The 20,841-nt window shown below is 43.7% G+C and overlaps 1 long non-coding RNA gene across 1 annotated transcript; it reads right to left on the bottom strand.

Moving 5' to 3' along the window:
- Positions 1–2,040: 2,040 nt before the first annotated feature.
- LOC123170133 (uncharacterized) lies at positions 2,041–3,481 on the bottom strand. Its single transcript, XR_006485046.1, has 5 exons — positions 3,265–3,481; positions 3,054–3,093; positions 2,838–2,924; positions 2,260–2,335; positions 2,041–2,178 (listed from the first exon to the last, which is right to left on the bottom strand). It is a non-coding gene; the product is annotated as an uncharacterized lncRNA (long non-coding RNA).
- Between the last annotated feature and the right edge of the window lie 17,360 nt (positions 3,482–20,841).

Below are 20,841 nucleotides of genomic sequence, written 5' to 3'. Positions count from 1 at the left end.
ATACATGAACCTCCTGAGTCGGCCGTAGATCGAGTCTTGTTCCAGTAACCCCCATACTTGCTTCGTACTACCACTTGTCCCTGCCATAGGTAGGGTACGGTTCAGTAAGTTGTCAACCCCTTTCTAGCACACACCGTACAGAGAGGCCGTGATGAGGGTCCCATGGCCATCGATTAAAGCCAGTCATCCGGTCCGGGGGCATGGGTGTTTCGGTTGTAGCCGAAGGGGTAGCTCCCCTAGTTTGCGCGCGGTATAAATTTTGTGATCCCATGCTACGTCGAGGTTGTAGCCTCCCCACTTAGAGTTTCGCTTGACAGGTGTCGTGGGTGATTCCAGGCACCAGTAAGTTAAGCTGGTGTGTGCAGGTCAGGCGTGTTTTCAATTAAAAGACCGTAGACGGAATTAGTCCCGATGGGCTAAAGAAATCCGTTACCCGTGGGTAAAGAGTACACCCTCTGCAGAGATTATACATCTATTCGAATAGCCGTGTCAATGGTTAAGGACTACAGTCTGGGATGGGTCAAGTGTCGGTCTCAGTGTCGGTCTTCGGAGGAAAAACGGTTAACACAGAACTTGGATCATGACTTGTGACTTGTGATGATTATGATTACTATTATTATGGACTAACCATTTACATTATTTGAATTATTGAGTATCCCTGGGATGGTTCTACCTCCCGGATACCCACTGCAACTATTCTTTTATAAGCCCTTTATGTGGTGTCGCATAGACGCCCGACTGTGGCATGCCTGCTATTTTCTTTATGTTGTAAGCCCTTTATGCGGTGTCGCTCAGACGCCCGACTGCGGCACGCTTATTATTTCATTATCCTTTATAAGCCCTTTATGCGGTGTCGCTCAGACGCCCGACTGTGGCATGCTTGTTATTTCTTTTATTTATAAGCCCTTTATGTGGTGTCGCATAGACGCCCGACTATGGCATGTTTGTTATTTCTTTTATTTATAAGCCCTTTATGTGGTGTCGCCCAGACGCCCGACTGCGGCATTGTTAATTTATTTGCACCCTTTTTCGAGGAGTCATTTCAGACACTCGATCACTACATTCTATTTCTATATTACATATTCATATTTTACCCACATGCGTGCATCATGGATTTCGTATATTTCGTGACAGACATTGTGATCATAGTATATTTCGGGGCATGTTTTGATATATTATACCCGTGTTCTTGATGTTTGCGAGTACATTCAAACGTACTCACTGGCTTGTCCCTGGCTATTGTCTTGGCCAGATTTCTTGCGTGGAGAAGAGCGTTGCGATGACAGCCCCGGAACCTACGCAGTGTTGACAGCAGCCTCGCGAAGATAGGAGTTATCCTGGTCAGCTGTTTTTGTGGGAAATGGAGTCCCATAGACGCAGATGAACCACAAACCGCTTCCGCCATCAACCATTAGAAACCAAGTGTTGTACTCATAGGCCACAATGGTCCTGTACTACATATTTTTGTACTTTGCTTGGAATTCTTGTATCAAGTTGGTGCCTCATCAGCTAACAGTAATCCTGGGGCTGGTGAGCATAAGGGCCATTTTCTGGAGAATTAATATCCCGAAAATCCGGTCGTGACAGCCAGCAAATCCCCTTCATCGTCCTGGGCCGGCAAAGATCCCCCACCTCGTCATCCCAAGGCCAGCGCCCTGCTGCAGATTGCCGCCACCCTCCCAGGGCCTCGCCAGCTCCACCTCCAGGTACTGCCGATTGCCGCTGACTTTAGGTCCTGGTCGTTCAACAGGTCAAAAAAGGGGCAATTCAGTTGCAAATTTAGCATGACAAAATTCAGTACTGGAGCATGATGTTGCATGATGTTGGGAGGATTCAAAAAATCAGCACTGCATTGGAGTAAAAGTGCAGTACTCCAATGATGTTGGAGTATCATTAACAAAAAATCAATACTACTGAAACAATTGCATGATGTTGGAGTATCATTAACAAAATAACATGATGTTGGAGTATAGCTGCATGATGAAGTACTACAGGGGCAGAATCACTTTTACAACGTCATGCAACATCATTTTCATGACAAGAGTACTATTGCATGATGTTGGAGTACTATAGTGCTTGATGTTGCATGAACTTATACCGTGGCAGTACCTGAACAGGCTCCAGGTCCAGCAGGTGGAGCTCCAAGCTCCATTGCACCAACTTCAGAACAGGCAGCAACTGAAAAAGGAAATAGACATAGTCAGGGCAGAGGCATGGATTTTGATCTCAACTGCACTCCAGCCGAAGAAGAAGACATACTCCAAGATGATATGAACATGGAAGAGGAAGAGGGCATCGATCCCGGTCAAGATGCAGTTGGTGAGCTCCAGTACTCCTGCCATGAACAATCAATAGTTCATTTGTACCCCTATAATGGAGTAGCTAGCAAGTGTTGAGCAATTAAAAAATCCATTTGGTATTACCAATGTTTAACAACAAAGTTTGGTATTAAACGTGTGTGAAAATTGATTTTCTAAACCCACACATTCCCTGGGACTTGATGCCATATTCAAGTTCTAAGATCAGGTCATAAATTGTTCCTAGACCATGGCTAATGTTGATAAAAAAGGCCAATTAATGAATTTCATGTCTTAGAATAAGAGTATTAGCTAACGGAGCACTTGATCACGTCAGGTCTTCCTCTGGGATTTGCCGGTCATAAGACTGAACTTCAAATATATACCGATGATCACGCAAATGTTGCAGTAAGCACCTTACGCATCTGTAGCAGCAGCAGATGAGCGAAGCACATTTTATTACACCGAGAACCCTATTATCCTGCGAGAACTTGGCTTATTATGCTGTACCAACAGATGAACGAAGCACATTTTATCTACCTCGGCAGTTGGCACTCATCTTCTCCAACGTTGCGGCTGCTTCGCTGTCCGAAGAGAGCTTAACAAAGCCATATCCTTTGGACCTCCCTGTCACAGGATGGCATATCACTTTCACTGACAGGCACATCAAGCAGTCAAAGCAGAGGACACCCCAAATTGATTCAATCAAACAACAGATCCAACAGCAAGAAGCTGGAACAGACTGATTATAACTACCTTGGGTAACATCGCCGTGCTGAGAGAACGCGTCCTTGCACTCACAAAAAATGCATTGTGATAGCAAATTAGCAAGCAGGATAACTCAGAAATTGGATGAAATTTACATTTAGATGAAATTGGACAGAGTGTTTGCACCAAATTTCAATTGACAAAAAATGCATTGTGCTAGCGAAATAAGCAAGCAGGATAACAGGGAAGGAGTACATACGAGGGCATCTTAATAAATAGGTTCACAAATCGGATATCTGGGAGGAAGTCTTGGCAGATCTCAAATGCAGATTCAGGTTCAGGCATCAAACATATTGTCCTTGCACTGAACACCAGGCATCCTGAACCATAAGTCAGCAGTAATCTCGATTTGTTCAATGTTCACACAGATTGCTCCTAACATATACTCCCTCCGTTCCAAATTACTCGTCGTGGTTTTAGTTCATTTGAATGAACTAAAACCACGACGAGTAATTTGGAGCAGAGGGAGTACATTCAGTTAAAACTGCACAAAGTGTTTGCACGAAATTTGACTAGACAAAATATTGCATTATTGCTGGAGGTATGATTCTCAAACTAGCATGAAGCAAAGGATCACGAACACCAGGAGTATGCAAGACGAGAGTGAGATGTACAAATCTTCCCTCCGACGAACAGCTTTGAGCCTGAGGAGAAGGCGGCGCTTCGGTTCAGCAGTATCCCGGCTGCAACCCTAGCATGACTGCATGAGGTGCCGCCTTTCTTCCCCAATTAAGCATCGCCTATGCCACGAACCCTAGAAATAATCCCCAAAATATTAGACCTCTCCGATCCCCATTCCCAAATCAGATCACCACAAGAAAATTTGACATTGACTAGTAAGAGTAGCTCATTTAGGAAGTTTCTGAAAATGAACAGTAACTCTAGTTTCTGAAAAGGAACAGTAAGAGTAGCTCATTTAGCAAGTTTCTGAAAATGAACAGTAAGAGTAGCTCATTTAGCAAGTTTCTGAAAATGAACAGTAACTCTAGTGTTTCTGAAAATGAATAGTAGCTTATTTATCATTTGATCAATTTATCATGTGATCTTGATCAATTTATCATTTGAGCATGGACTAATATTTTTTTTCATTGTTTTGTTTCTTGTTGCAGTTGTTCAGCAAGGAGTTAGAAAAAAGAAAACCCTCACTGACGAGCAAAAATATGCTGCTTATGTGGCATTGCATTCAGTGTGCATGAGTAGAGGTGGTAAATTCAAAAGAAATGATAAGAAAGACCGTGCACAATTTTTTAAGGTAGAAGTGAGGAGTATACAAAGAGTTTGGCAGAAGGCGATGGAGCAAATTTCAGAAGGTTTAGAGGTGAATGTTTCCAATCAGAGAAAAGGAAACTCTGGAAGAAAGCCAAAGAACATCAATTTAGAGCAAATCCCTACTCTTCCACTAAACAAGAGGTCCACTATCAGATCTCTAGCTTGGCAACTGGGATGTAGCCCTACCACACTGCATAGAAACTTCAAGCTGAATTTGATAAAGAGGCACACAAACTATGTGAAGCCAGCTCTGAAGGAAAAGAATAAGAAGGATAGGATGGAATTTTGCATGTCAATGCTTGATGAGACAATGATAGAAACTTCAAGGCCTAAATGGAAGACAATGCATAATGTTGTGCACATTGATGAGAAATGGTTCAATATGACCAAGAAAAATATGACCTACTATCTGTTGGATGGGGAGGAGGAGCCTACGAGGCCTATACATGGCAACTGCATTGGCAAGGTGATGTTCTTGACGGCCGTTTCTAGGCCAAGGTGGGATCGTGAAGGAAACGTGACCTTCTCTGGGAAAATCGGTATCTGGCCATTCGTGAAAGAAGTTCCTGCTCAGAGGAGAAGTGATAACAGGCCCAGAGGTACAATAGAGACAAATTCAATAAAGGTGGACAGAAAAGTGATGAGGGAGTTCCTAATAGAGAAGGTCTTGCCAGCGATACAAGCAGTTTGGCCTGAAAGTGATGCTGGACATACCATCTACATTCAACAGGATAATGCTAAGCCCCATATCTTGCCAAATGACCCAGAATTTCTAGCGGCTGTTGCAAAAACTAGACTTGACATTAGAATAATACAACAACCTGCCAACAGTCCTGATTTGAATGTGCTTGACCTTGGGTTTTTCAACTCGCTGCAATCCCTGACAGATTGTCTGAGTCCTAAAACACTACAAGACCTTATTAATGGTGTTTTAGAGGAATTTGAAGGCTATGAGGTTTACAAGCTCAACAGAATTTTTCTAACTCTGCGAACGTGCATGATTGAGATCCTGAACCATGCAGGGGGCAATGGGTATAAAATACCACATGTGAACAAGGAAAGGTTCGAGGGTCTTGGGCAGCTACCTCCAAGACTGTCGTGCCCTCAAGAGGTTTACACAAATGCCCTACACAACTTAGGGCTAATGGAGAGGGTTCAATAATGGAAGAGGCCTGAGATGCTTGTTGTCAAGAGACCTGAGATGCTTGTTTCCAAGATACTTGAGATGCTTGTTGTCAAGAGACTTGAGATGCTTGTTGCCAAGAGACCTGAGATGCTTGTTGTCAAGAGACCTGATATGCTTGTCGCCAAGAGACCTGAGATGCTAACCTGAGATGCTTGTTGCCAAGAGACCTGAGGTGCTTGTTGCCAAGAGACCTGAGATGCTTGTTGTCAAGAGACCTGAGATGCTTGTTGTCAAGAGACCTGAGATGCTTGTTGCCAAGAGATGCTTGTTGTCAACAGACCTGAGATGCTTGTTGCCAAGAGACCCGAGATGCTTGTTGTCAAGAGACCCGAGATGCTTGTTGCCAAGAGACCAGAGATGCTTGTTGTCAAGAGACCAGAGATGCTTGTTGCCAAGAGACCCGAGATGCTTGTTGTCAAGAGACCTGAGATGCTTGTTGTCATGAGACCTGAGATGAGGCTTGTGGAGTATGCTTGTTGCATCCTTGTGATTCTTTTTGTGGAGTATGATTATAATCCATATTTGACTATGTTTGCAAAGGCTTGTGTGCAGTGGATTTTTTTACTCCATATGTTCGCATCGGCTTGTTTGCATCGGTTTGTGTGAAGTGAATTCTCGAAAGGAGAGAGAAGAGAGCAAGAAGATACTCCTACAGAAATTGGTACTGGAATTGCTACTGGAAATCAGCTTGCTCGCTACTCCTAATTAACTGAAAAAGTTTCAATTTAATACTCCTGCTGGAGTGCTATACTACTCCTAATTTAGTACTCCTGCTACAGTGCTATACTACTGCTATCCTCCCTAATTAACAGAAAAGCTTTCAGTTTTTAATTAACTAAAAACTTGCTAAAACCTGAAGAAATTGTAAGCAATCAAGAATTTGAACAAGTACAATATGAAATACTCCTATCTACTCCTAGCATTTCCTAGCAAGAAATTTCAGCAAGCAGTGCAAACAAGAAATTTCAGCAAGTACAATTTCAGACCGCCGCATGAACCGCCAGCTATGGGGCATTACTTTTTGATACTTATGGCAGCAAGCAGTCCTCTGAAAATCTCTCTAAGAGTAGCTTAGTTGCTCTAAGACATGTTAAATTCAATTAAATACTAGCAGCAAGCAGGCACCAACAAATTTACTCCTAGCATTTCCTATAGTACTCCAAATAAATTTGTTGCTCTAACACATGTTAAATTCAGTTAAATTTGGGGTTGCTGTACACATAAGAACTACTCCTAGCATTTCCTGTAGTACTCCAAATAAATTTGATATGTGAACAAACAGGTGCCTCTCCAAATAAATGGAAGCACAAATATAACTAGTGTCGTGTGTTCTTTGTACTCCAAAGTAGGTATACTCCAAGTCTCCAGGTATAGTTGTGCAAGATGAAATCCTATCATTGGTTCTTACTCTGTGTTGACTGGATGAAATGGCAAGCTACTACTGTACTGTAGAGGAGGCCCTCAGATCTCTAACTCTTTTTTTTTACTGTGTGGTTTAATTAGATTATCTCTAGTTTCGTTTAATTAGTTTAATTAACATAAAAAGGTTTCAGTTAGTTTAATTAATACAAAAAGGTTTTAGTTAATTTAATTAAAGAAACTGAAAGGTTTGAGTTAATTTAAATTAACTCAAAAGAGAAGAGAAGATCTACACTACTCCAAATCTTGAACTCACTTTTTTTTATTTGAGAAGAGAAGAGCAGAACAAGCACTGCTACTGCTCCAAGCTAATCTGACTGCAAATCAGAAACTCCAAATCTGATTATTCAGGTACTCCAAATACCGGATATGTTTGCTACTCCAAATTTTGCAACCACTACTCCAAAACAATACTGAAACTACAGCACAACAATTGCAGTTTTGAAGTAAAGCTTCAGTTAATTTAAAAATTTAAATTAAAGTTTCAGTTAAAATGGAGAGAAACAACAGTAAGTACTATTGGAGTACTCACTAAGTACTATAAGATGAGTACAATACAATACTGCTGCAAGAGGAGTACAATACTCCATTAGCTCATTGCAAATTTAACCAAAACTACAGTAGCACAGATGTTGGTGAGGAAACAACAGTACTATTGCAAGATGAGTAGTAAAATCAGTCCTACTCTGAACCCTACTAAGCTCACAGATGTTGGAGTACAGTAGAAAGAGCCTCACTTAACTCCAAACAAGACTCCAAAACATGCAATTCCACATCAGCATATGATACTCCTCTGAATGAATGATTGAAGCAGCAGGCGTCGGGCACCATGAGCATGGCATCAGCGTCGGGTACCACAAGCACCACCGTCAGGGTCGCCCTATAAGCACAACAGAGGATTGGAACTCTGAATTGAATGACAACTGAAGCAAAACAATCGACCATCGACAGTAAACCTCTGAAGAAATGTTGGAGTGCTGCTGCTGCTTGGTTGATTACAGACAGCTTGGTAGGCCATTAAGGCCTCACATCTGACAATAGCATCCGTAACATTTCCTAGCACTACTCCTAGTAGCACACAAGATCACAAGAATCTCCATTTGCTAGCCCTACTCCTAGCACTACTCCTAGCATCTGACATTAAGTTTTCATGGAGAAGAGACAGTAAGAGGAAGATAGAGCAATACCTCAAGGAGTCATCATCCATGGACGGACAGCCGGGCCACCATGTCCATCCTCTCGCCACCTGACGCAGTAGCTGCTCCTCAAGGAGTCGCTCATGGAGGCCGCGCGCAAGGAGGAGGATGGCGGCAGCCGCGGCGACGACAAGCTGCCGCAGGTGGTGTTCGACCGCATCCTTCAGCGTCAGATAGTGTACGGCGCGCTCAAGCGCGGGGGCAGGGCGGAGGTGCCGTCGTGGGTCCAGCTGCTCACCATCCTCCTTTCCTTCGGCCTCGGCGCTCGGCATCGCCTACTGCTCCTCCTCACAGCCGCACAGATGCAGCAGCTCCCCACAGCCGCACAGATCCGGCAGCTCCTCACCGCCACAGTTCTTCTTCCCGCAGCTCCTCCTACTCGAGCAGCTCCTCCGGCGGTAAAAATCGAATCTTGGGACGACGAAGCAGGGACGACGCGAGAGAAAGAGGGCAGCGGCGACGCGGTTAACGGAGATGCAGCGACGCAGGCGAGGGTGATGCTGCTGCTACGCAGGCGAGGGAGATACGCGGTGACGCGGGCGAGGGAGATGCGGCGACACCATGGGCGAGGGAGATGCGGTGGGAGAGAAGCAGAGAGCGATACGGGCGAGGGAGACTGAGAGAGACTCAGAGTGATGCGGTCGAGGGTAAAAATGGAAAACGCGAATATTTCGTAGCGTTACGAGATTTCAACGTGCAGACGTAAAACGTCATGTATTTCGGAACGGAGGGAGTAGAACTTAGTGATGAACTATAATATGCAAGGGATGACGAAAATAAATTCCCAAGCTCTTCGCTATGCTGAAATCGGCGAAGGTAGAAATCAAGAAATAGCATCAAGTGTTGATGGTTAACAAGATCACTACTTTCAAAGAAAAGGGCATAGGGAAAGAAAGGGAACTTCAAGAAGAATGACAAGCAAGTTTCCACTCCCATGAAGAAGCCCAAAGCTAGAACCAAGCCTGAAACTAAGTGCATCTACTTCAAAGGAAATGGTCACTATAAGTGGAACTACCCTAGATACTTGGCGGATAAGAAGGATGGCAAAAGTGAACAAAGGTATATTTGATATATTGATGTGTACTTTACTAGTGTTTATAGCAAGCCCTCGGTATTTGATACTGGTTCAGTTCCTAAGAGTAGTAACTCGAAACGGGAGTTGCAAAATAAACAGACACTAGTTAAGGGCGAGGTGATGATGTGAGTTGGAAGTGATTCCAAGGTTGATAAGATCACCATCGCACACTCCCTTTTCATTCGGGATTAGTATTGGAACTAAATAAATATTATTTGGTGTTTGCGTTAAGCATAAATATGATTGGATCATGTTTATTGCGATACGGTTATTCATTAAAATCAGAGAATAATTATTGTTCTCTTTACATGAATAAAACCATCTATGGTCTTACATCAAATGTAAATGGTTTACTAAATCTCGATCGTAGTGATACACATATTCATAATATTGATGCCAAAAGATGCATAGTTGATAATGATAGTGCAACATGTTTGTGGCACTGCCGTTTAGGTCATAATGGTGTAAAGAGCATGAAGAAACTCAATGCTGATGGACTTTTGCAATCACTTGATGCTTGCGAACCATGCCTCATGGGCAAGATGACTAAGACTCCGTTCTACGGAACAATGGAGCGAGAAACTCACTTATTGGAAATAATACATACTGTGTATGGGATCCGATGAGTGTTGAGGCTCGCGGCGGGTATCGTTATTTTCTTACCTTGACAAATGATTTGAGCATATATGGGTATATCTACTTGATGAAACATATGTCTGAAACATTTGAAAAAGTTCTAAGAATTTCAGAGTGAAGTGGAAAATCATCGTAATAAGAAAATAAAGTTTCTGCGATCTGATCGTGGAGGAGAATATTTGAGTTATGAGTTTGGTCTTCATTTGAAACAATGCGGAATAGTTTTGCAACTCACGCCACCCGGAACACGAGAGCATAATGGTGTGTCGGAACGTCGTAATCATACTGTATTAGATATGGTGCGATCTATGATGTATCTTACCGATTTACCACTATTGTTTTAGGGTTATGCATTAGATACAGCTGCATTCATGTTAAATAGGGCACCATCTAAATCCGTTGAGACGACACCATATGAACTGTGGTTTAGCAAGAAACCCAAGCTGTCGTTTCTTGAAAGTTTGGGGTTGCGATGCTTATGTGAAAAAGCTTCAGCCTGATAAGCTCGAACCCAAATCAGAGAAATGCATCTTCATAGATACCTAAAAGGAAATTGTTGGGTACATCTTCTATCACAGATCCGAAAGCAAGATATTTGTTGCTAAGAATGGATCCTTTCTAGAGAAGGAGTTTTTCTCGAAAGAAGTGAGTGGGAGGAAAGTAGAACTCGATGAGGTAGTTGTACCTTCTCCCGAATTGGAAAGTAGTTCATCACAGAAATTAGTTCCAGTGATTCCTACACCAATTAGTGATGAAGCTAATGATGATGATCATGAAACTTCAGATCAAGTTACTACCAAACCTCGAAGGTCAACCAGAGTACGGTCCGCACCAGAGTGGTACGGTAATACTATTCTGGAAGTCATGTTACTAGACCATGACGAACCTACGAACTATGAGGAAGCGATGATGAGCCCGGATTCCGCGAAATGGCTTGAGGCCATGAAATCTGAGATGGGATCCATGTATGAGAACAAAGTATGGACTTTGATTGACTTGCCCGATGATCGGCGAGCCATTGAGAATAAATGGATCTTCAAGAGGAAGACCAACGCTGATAGTAGTGTTACTATCTACAAAGCTCGACTTGTCGGAAAAGGTTTTTGACAAGTTCAAGGTGTTGACTATGATGACTTTTTCTCACTCGTATCGATACTTGAAGTCTGTCCAAATCATGTTAGCAATTGCCGCATTTTATGAAATCTCACAAATGGCTAACAAAACTGCATTCCTTAATGGATTTATTAAAGAAGAGTTGTATATGATGCAACCAGAAGGTTTTGTCAATCCTAATGGTGCTAACAAAGTGTGCAAGCTCCAGCGATCCATTTATGGACTGGTGCAAGCCTCTCGGAGTTGGAATATACGCTTTGATAGTGTGATCAAAGCATATGGATTTATACAGACTTTTGGAGAAACTTGTATTTACAAGAAAGTGAGTGGGAGCACTACATCATTTCTGATAAGTATATGTGAATGACATTTATATTGTTGATCAGAAATAGTGTAGAATTTTTCTAGAAAGCATAAAGGAGTGTTTGAAAGGAGTTTTTCAAATAAAGACCTCGGTGAAGCTGCTTACATATTGAGCATCAAGATCTATAGAGATAGAACAAGACGCTTGATAAGTTTTTTCAATGAGTACATACCTTGACAAGATTTTGAAGTCGTTGAAAATGGAACAGTCAAAGAAGGAGTTCTTGCCTGTGTTGCAAGGTGTAAAGTTGAGTAACACTCAAAACACGACCACGGCAGAAAATAGAAAGAGAATGAAAATTCATTCCCTATTCCTCAGTCATAGGTTCTATAAAGTATGCTATGCTGTGTACCAAACCTTTTTGTGTACCTTGCCATGAGTTTGGCAAGGGGGTACAATATTGATCCAGGAGTGGATCACTTGACAGCGGTCAAAATTATCCTTAGAAGACTAAGGAGATATTTCTCGGTTATGGAGTTGATAAAGAGTTCGTCGTAAAGAGTTACGCCTTTGCAAGCTTTTACATCGATCCGGATGACTCCGAGTCTCAATCTGGATACATATTGAAAGTGAGAGAAATTAGCTAGAGTAGCTCCATGCAGAGCTTTGTAGACATAGAAAATTTGCAAAATACATACAGCTCTGAATATGACAGACCCATTGACTAAGCTTCTCTCACAACCAAATCATGATCACACCTTAGTACTATTTGGGTGTTTATCACATAGCGATGTGAACTAGAATATTGACTCTAGTAAAACCCTTTGGGTATTAGTCCCATGGCGATGTGAACTAATCACATGGTGATGTGAACTATTGGTGTTAAATCTCATGGCGATGTGAACTAGATTATTGACTCTAGTGCAAGTGGGAGACTGAAGGAAATATGACCTAGAGGCAATAATAAAGTTGTTATTTATATTTCCTTATATCATGATAAATGTTTATTATTCATGCTAGAATTATATTAACCAGAAACTTAGTACATGTGTGAATATATAAACAAACAGAGTGTCACTAGTATGCCTCTACTTGACTAGCTCGTTAATCAAAGATGGTTAAGTTTCGTAGCCATGGACAAATAGTTGTCATTTGATGAACGGGATCACATCATTAGAGAATGATGTGATTGACTTGACCCATCCGTTAGCTTAGCACTATGATCGTTTAGTTTATTGCTATTGCTTTCTTCATGACTTATACATGTTCCTATGACTATGAGATTATGCAACTCCCGAATACCGGAGGAACACTTAGTGTGCTATCAAACGTCTCAACGTAACTGGGTGATTATAAAGATGCTCTACAGGTGTCTCTGATGGTGCTTGTTGAGTTGGCATAGATCGAGATTAGGATTTGTCACGCCGATTGTCGGAGAGGTATATCTGGGCCCTCTCGGTAGTGCACATCGCTATATGCCTTGAAAGCAATGTGACTGAATGAGTTAGTTGCGAGATGATGCATTACGGAACGAGTAAAGAGACTTGCCGGTAACGAGATTGAACTAGGTATGATGATACCGACGATCAAATCTCTTGCAAGTAACATACCGATGACAAAGGGAACAACGTATGTTGTTATGCGGTTTGACCGATAAAGATCTGCGTAGAATATGTAGGAACCAATATGAGCATCCAGGTTCCGCTATTGGTTATTGACCGGAAGTGAGTCTCGGTCATGTCTACATAGTTCTCGAACCCGTAGGGTCCGCACGCTTAACGTTCGGTGATGATCGGTATTATGAGTTTATGTGTTTTAGATGAACCGATGGTTGTTCGGAGTCCTGTATGTGACCACGGACATGACGAGGAGTCTCGAAATGGTCGAGACATAACGATTGATATATTGGACAACTATGTTTGGACTTCGGAATGGTTCCGGGTGACTTCGGGCTTATACTAGAGTACCGGGGGGTTACCGAAACCCCCCGGGGGCTATATGGGCCTTCATTGGCCTTAGTGGAAATAGAGGGCAGCAAGGGAGCTATGGGGCGCGCCCCCCTTAGGCCCAAACCGAATTGGTTTAGGGCTTGGGGGGCCGGCCCCCTCTTTCCTTCTCCCCTCCTCCTCTTTCCTTCCCCTCCTAGTTGGACTAGGAAAGCGGGAACCTACTCCTAGTAGGAGTAGGATTCCCCCCTTGGGGCACACCCTATGAGGCCGCCGACCCCCTCCCCTTGCTCCTTTATATACGGGGGCAGAGGGGCACCCTAGAACCCACTATTTGATCATTGATCTCTTAGCCGTGTGCGGTGCCCCCCTCCACCATAATCCACCTCAGTCATATCGTTGCAGTGCTTAGGCGAAGCCCTGCGCTGGTAGCTTCATCATCACCGTCATCACGGCGTCGTGCCGACGAAGCTCTCTCTCGACACCTAGCCGGATCGAGAGTTCTTGGGACGTCACCGAGCCGAACGTGTGCAGATCACGCAGGTGCCGTACTTTCGGTACAAGGATCAGTCGGATCGTGAAGACGTACGACTACATCAACCATGTTGTCATAATGCTTCCGCTTACGGTCTACGATGGTACGTGGACTACACTCTCCCCTCTCGTTGCTATGCATCACCATGATAGATCTTGCGTGTGCATAGGATTCTTTTTGAAATTACTGCGTTCCCCAACAGTGTCATCAACAACGAAACACCTATGGAACGACTTCTCCATGTCAAACCAGACTACACATCTCTCCGTGTCTTTGGCTGTGCTTGTTGGACAAATCTCCATCCTTACTACAATCGCAAATTCAGGTTCAGATCAAAGCAATGTGCTTTTCTTGGCTATAGTGCTCAGCACAAAGGTGTCAAGTGCCTTGACATCTCCACCGGCCGGGTCTACATCTCACGAGATGTCGTTTTTGATGAGACCAAGTTTCCCTTTGCGGATCTACATCCTAACGCCGGTGCTCTCCTACGCAAGGAAACCTTGCTTTTACCATCTCATCTCTTTGGCTATGATCAAGGGGGCATTACTAATTGTGATGATCATATGTTGACTAACCCTACTAATAGCCTTCATGAGCCATGTAATGATGCAGAAAACAGCAGTGAAAAAATCATAGCAAATGGTGAAGAAAACAGTGCGGCAGATTCATATTTCATGTGTCCTGGCCTGGGGAGCAAATCCCCCTCGGTATCAGGTCAAGAGCTGCTCTTGCGCAGCGAATCCGCTTCGGGATTGGTGCCTTGCAGCGAATCTGCCGCAACAGCCCCGACAGGCACAAGCGGGTGTGCGGCCGCGACAGCTGCAGGTGGGCGCGCCGAGTCACCCGCGCCAGCCACTCGGCAGATCCTGGCGGGCCGCGGCGCCTCCCCTCGTGTATGCCAATCGCCGCCCAACAGATGGCAGGCCGGCGCTGGCCCGGGCCGCGCGCGGCTTGAGGCCCAACCGCTCGTATACAAGCAGCGGACAACGACTCGTCTGACGGGAGTGAGGACAGATCCTGTTGATGCGGGGCCCAGGCAATCACGGGGCAATGATGACGGTGCTCGGCCCAGATCCTCCGTGGCTGATTCGTCGCGTGCACCACAGCTGGCGACCGCAGAAGATCCAGACCCGACATCTACTGCCGACAACGGCAGTTTTGGAGCTGCCCCTGGATTCTCCTCGGGATCTTGGGAGGATCAGCTCGATCCAGGCGTGGGATCCTCTACGCCGGAACTCTCTATAGTGGCTCCTGCTACTACTCCACGTCGCACATGACTACAACAAGGGGTAATTAAACCTATTGATTATAAACATATTACAAAATATGGGATGGTATGTTCAACAGGTGAACCAGGAGAACCCAACACTCTCGAAGAGGCTCTTTGTGATGCAAATTGGAGAAAGGCAATGCATGATGAAATTATGGCACTAAGGAAAAACAAAACATGGCACTTGGTTCCTCCACGACATGGTAAAAATCTTATTGACGGTAAGTGGGTCTTCACGATAAAAAGAAAAGCTGATGGAACCATTGACCGTTACAAAGCTAGACTTGTTGCAAAGGGTTTTAAACAAAGGTATGGTATTGACTATGAGGACACGTTTAGTCCAGTTGTTAAAGCTGCTACCATATGCCTTGTTTTGTCCATTGCTGTATCCAGGGGATGGAGTCTACGTTAGCTAGACGTTCAGAACGTGTTCCTCCATGGTGTTCTAGAAGAAGAGGTTTACATGAAACAACCTCCTGGGTTTATAAATGCACAGGCACCACTTCTTGTGTGCAAACTTGACAGGGCCTTGTATGGACTGAAACAGGCCCCAAGAGCTTGGTATTCTCGCCTTAGTAAAAAGATGCAAGCACTTGGTTTTGTTCCTTCAAAGTCTGACACTTCGTTATTTATCTATAACAAGTCAAGTATATCCATATTTGTTCTCATTTACGTTGATGATATAATTGTGACAAGCTCATCTGATGAAGCAATAACAACACTGTTGAAGGATTTAAGTGCAGAATTTGCTCTCAAGGATCTAGGAGATCTACACTATTTTCTTGGTATTGAGGTCAAGCAACACAAAGATGGTCTTCACCTCTTTCAAGAAAAGTATGCAACAGACTTAGTAAAAAAGGCTGGTTTGCAAAGTTGTAAGCCTGCACCCACTCCTTCATCTAGCACAGAAAAATTATCTCTTGCTGAAGGAGAGCTTTTGGATCCAGAAAACAGTACAAAATACAGAAGCCTAGTAGGTGCGCTTTAGTACATAACACTTACCAAACCAGACATTTCTTTTGTTGTCAATAAAGTATGTCAGTTTCTGCATGCACCTACTACAATCCACTTGACTACTGCAAAGCGCATAGTAGGATATGTGAAGAACACATTGAGTATTGGCCTAAATTTCAGCAAGTCATCCTCTACACTTATTAGTGCTTTCTCTGACTCAGTCTGGGCAGGATGTCTGGATGACAGACGCTCAACTGGTGGTTTTACAGTATTTTTTGGACCTAATTTGATATCTTGGAGTGCAAGAAAACAAGCCACTGTTTCCAGATCCAGCACAGAAGCAGAGTAGAAAGCATTGACAAATGCAACAACAGATATCATATGGGTGCAGTCATTTTTGAAGGAACTAGGTATGAAAAACACTAGAGCTCCATGTCTATGGTGTGATAATCTAGGTGCTACCTATCTATCAGCAAATCCAGTTTTTCATGCTGGAACTAAACACATTGAGATAGATTTTCACTTTGCTCGAAAAAGGGTTGCAAATAAACTCTTAGATATTCGGTTTATTCATTCTCAAGACCAAGTTGCGGATGGTTTCACCAAGGCTCTACCCACAAGAAGCTTTGAAGACTTCATACATAATCTCAACTTGATGAAGTTGTGATTAAGGAAGGGTGTCAAACATGATATTGTTGGTGCGTGTGCAACAAGGAGACGCGTATGTCACAAGGAGGATCATCAACCGTAGAGTTGTTAGTTAGCTAGGATACTTTGTAATCTTTATCTTTTCTTATCCCTAGCATTAATTCTTTCTCTCCAAGTTGTATCTCAACAAACCTGTACGCGTATCCGGGCTCGCAACCCAGCTATTTAACACGCAACACGTCCGGCCAGGAAGGCAAGACGTTTACCGCAAGTCGCACAGTATCCTCATGGAGACAAAAAGGGGGCCTCATTAGTTTGCTTCGACCCTGAGGTTTCTAAATGTCAGATACCTAGTGTGATTCCCATTGAATTGATTCATTACACTGCCATATTTGGCCGCAAAAGCTCCAAATAAAGACTTCCAACATTTGTCTATGCCCAACATTAATAGGGCAAGGGATGTCCAACATTTGTCGATGCCCAACAACAATTGTACATCACATCTGAATGTGCTATCTTCTAAAATAAGTTGGAAGTATCCATGGGGAGACAAAAAGGGGACTTGATTGGGTTACCCGAAGATTTCTAAATTGTCATCTACCCACTGTAATACCCATTAAATTGAGTTACCACACTGCTATATTTGACTGTCAAAAGTCCAAATTAATCAACAGGCCTGCTTGTACATTTGTAGTCCAGGTAAAAGTAAAAACACATATTCACACTTTCACCAAATTAATAACTTACGTATACTGATTGATGATCTCACGGGTAACAAGCACTGGTGGAGACAGACCCGACGCACCCAGTGCCCTAGGCCTGGGTCGTGGCCACGGAATCCTTAGTTGACTGTATATAACTTTTGCTACTGTTCTATATTGTTCGTCGTGTTTGGCCCGGAGCAGGAGCGTAATCCGATCCTGGCTCCGCCCCATGTAACCAAGTAATTTATGAATTGATAATGCTCTATGTTCAGTAACTCCGTCAGAGACCATGACGGGGATGGGCAGTCTCATATTCTTCTAGTTGATGGTATTTTTCTTCGGGGCTAAGGAGTGTACCAATAATGGCAGTACTAGTGCAGCGCCAGAATGGATGACAAGTGGATGCCCCTTATGTCGTGTTTTTTATTTTATCTTGGCATGAATTTTTTTCATCCGCTGGCGAGGTCGCTGACTACCGACTAGTCGACATCGTATTCTAGAAGAAAACCCGCCAGTGTCGACGGGGACATCAAGGAGGATTTGTTTCGTCTGGCCTCTGTGTGGTCTTACTTGGCGCCCATTCATTTGCAAGCAGAAGTGACCACGAAAGTATATCGCTCGCGCCTGACAACCGCCACAAAATAGATTAGACTATAAGATGTATATGTTATCATGTTATGATTGGAACGTTCCAATCCATTTAATATATTTAGGCTCACTTTAAATCCCCATCACGGATCTCCTTGTAATGTCTTTCTAGCAGTAACAACGATCATTAAAGATTTAGGGAACCGTGTTGTAATTTTTCCATAAAAAATGGGCCTGAACTGCTGCCTCAAGTATGTATTCCGCATAGTAATAACATAGGACTCCAAACTCAAACTAGACCTTGAATCCAGAAATAACTTGCACGTGTGTCATTATAACACTAACATATTATTTTTGACCTCATAACACCGGCATCCCCAATAACTTGCACAGAATGATACACGTACGCTATCACGCTAGTACTCGTCTGTCCATTAGATGTAGTGTACATGCTTGCTATATGTATAGTCATATCAAAGGCCCGTGAGCATATGACACGGCGATGATATGGTTCTAACATAAAAGGCAAGGATGTCAAATCAAATTGACTATGGTATAACCGTATAAGTAGTGCATGTGCTGAAATCGGAGACACCCATTGTTGCACAAGCCAATAAATGCAATGCAGAGAGCTACCGAAGCACCATCACATTAACATTTCCTAACAGATAAATATAGTTGCATTCCAAGCCTCTCATGTCCAGTTCTTCTAGTAATGAGGATGAGAAGTTGAGAACATCTATATATTCATTAAGGAGTGATCACCATCTTATTTAAACGAGTTGCATAGGTTTGAGAGGCATTAGGGATTATTCCATGGCAGGGCTGTAGATGAAAGTGAGACCGCTCGAGCAATACAGTACTTTTATTTCTTCCATAGGAGCCAATTGGGCATATGCCCCGTAGATGTTATTGGAAATATGAGCAATTAACCAAATGATTTTATTAACAGAAATACTAGATAAAGCAGGACTAATATAGCTGCGATAAAGCAAGTCATGCAATCTGACGGAGAGAAAGTAAATAGCATCTGCATATATGAACTTGAACTAAACACATCTAGAACAGACACTAGATGAAGTTGCATATATGAAGTAAACCTATCATATGTAGGGCAGAAAATAGAGCAAACAACTGTGTCATGACATCTAACAGAAAGAGCAAGAACACGTACGGGACAGCAGCAGCAGAAGCACTGGACTTGGGGTCGACATCCTCTCAAGCCATGTCGTTGCTGAGGTAGTCGACGTTGGGGAAGAAGTCGTCGTCGGGGAAGTAGTCGTCGGAGTCCGTGATGAAGAAGCCAGTAGTCGCGTAGAGCGCTCCCCAAAAACCTTATCACCCTTCTCCCGTACAGGACTCAAAGAGGTGCGGTTTCGGAGGCCTACTGTCCCGACCTGCGGTGCACGCCGCAAGCCGGGATGGGGAAGATCGTAGCAGCAGCGCAGTGCTCAGGAATTTGTGGCGAGAGGAGGAAGAGGTTCTGGTGCGTCTCTCTGAGAGGAGCGACCTCCCTTTTATAGGCGCAAGAGAAGGAGGCGAGAGGCTGCGCCGGAAGCTGAAGAGAACGCGGGAGACGAAACGAACGGGCAGCAGCCGAAGGGTGCAGCGTTCGTATTCAATATCCACTACAGCAAAAACTTTCCAGCTCCCGAGTGGCCTTTCGTATACCCGTAGTGCGTGGCAAAAATTTAGACATCGGCTCGTTCCCGCAACCCGCGTCGCGTCATGACGAGGCGTGGCGTGGCGTGGCGAGGCGGGCGGCGGAGGAGGAGCGCGCGTGGATGTCCCTCTTGTTCTCATGCTCATACAAGTGGGGAAAGAACCTCCCTTATAAGGAGGTCCAACTCCCACTAAACTAGCAATGTGGGACTAAAATTTAGTAGTATCCCTTGCCTTGCACAAATGGGCTAAGTGGGCCTCTTGGATTTATTAGGAATTTCTGAAATTGTTATTGGGCTGGCCCATAAATAGATAAAATTCCAGCAATCCCCCACCAGATCCTAGAGGCACATAGAATTTGCCTTTAGTTCCAAAACACTGTTTTATATACCGGTACTGCAGTGGAGACTGTTAAGTTGAACTTCCACCTAGAACTCTATGCTACACTAGTAAGCAACTTGAACAGTGGACTGGGCCTTGAACTGCAAGTTTTCTGCGAATCTAGCTTCACATAAAGCCTTGACCGATAAGTGGCTACCGTGGGTCTTCCCCGGCGGTGGAGCTTATGCGTCATACTCTGAGACCTTTCATGAGTTTACTAAAGAGAACCCTACTCTCATAGATTGCGACGTTTGACAATCAGACTCATATAGGTGTGTTCTTCAAAAGATGTTCTGCAGGACAACATCTCTGCTTAAATGAGCCACTTAGAACACATTAAGATATACATCAACCTGCCATGCAGATTAGGAGAGTATTGCATCTTCATGGAGTGGTATTGTTGATAGTAAGGATACTCTCCTCTCAGTTGACCAACAGCTTGTCTTCGACATCTAATTCATGGGATCTCCGATCACAAAGAATAGGTTACCACTATGAACAACTCATATTGTGGGTCTCATACCCATCTCCCTTGATGCATTATCTATCACATTACGTGATAGACCCTTAGTAAAAGGATCTGCCAGATTTTTAGACGTTTGGATATAATCCAATGCAATAACTCCGGAGTTTCTCATTTTCCTGACAGACATTAACCTTCTTTGAACGTGTCTCGATGACTTCATGTTATCCTTTGAGCTGCTCACTTTCGTGATCACAGTTTGATTGTCGCAGTTCATAAGGATACCCGGTACAGGTTTCTCAACAACCGGCAAGTCATTCAAGAGCCGGCGAAGCCAATCTGCTTCGACCGTAGCTGTATCTAGTGCTGTGAGTTCTGCTTCCATTGTTGACCTCGTTAAGATGGTCTGCTTGCAAGACTTCCAAGA

The sequence above is a fragment of the Triticum aestivum genome, chromosome 7D (assembly GCF_018294505.1).
Source record: "Triticum aestivum cultivar Chinese Spring chromosome 7D, IWGSC CS RefSeq v2.1, whole genome shotgun sequence".
Classification (NCBI taxonomy): domain Eukaryota; kingdom Viridiplantae; phylum Streptophyta; class Magnoliopsida; order Poales; family Poaceae; genus Triticum; species Triticum aestivum.
This window is presented reverse-complemented; position numbering and strand designations above follow the sequence as displayed.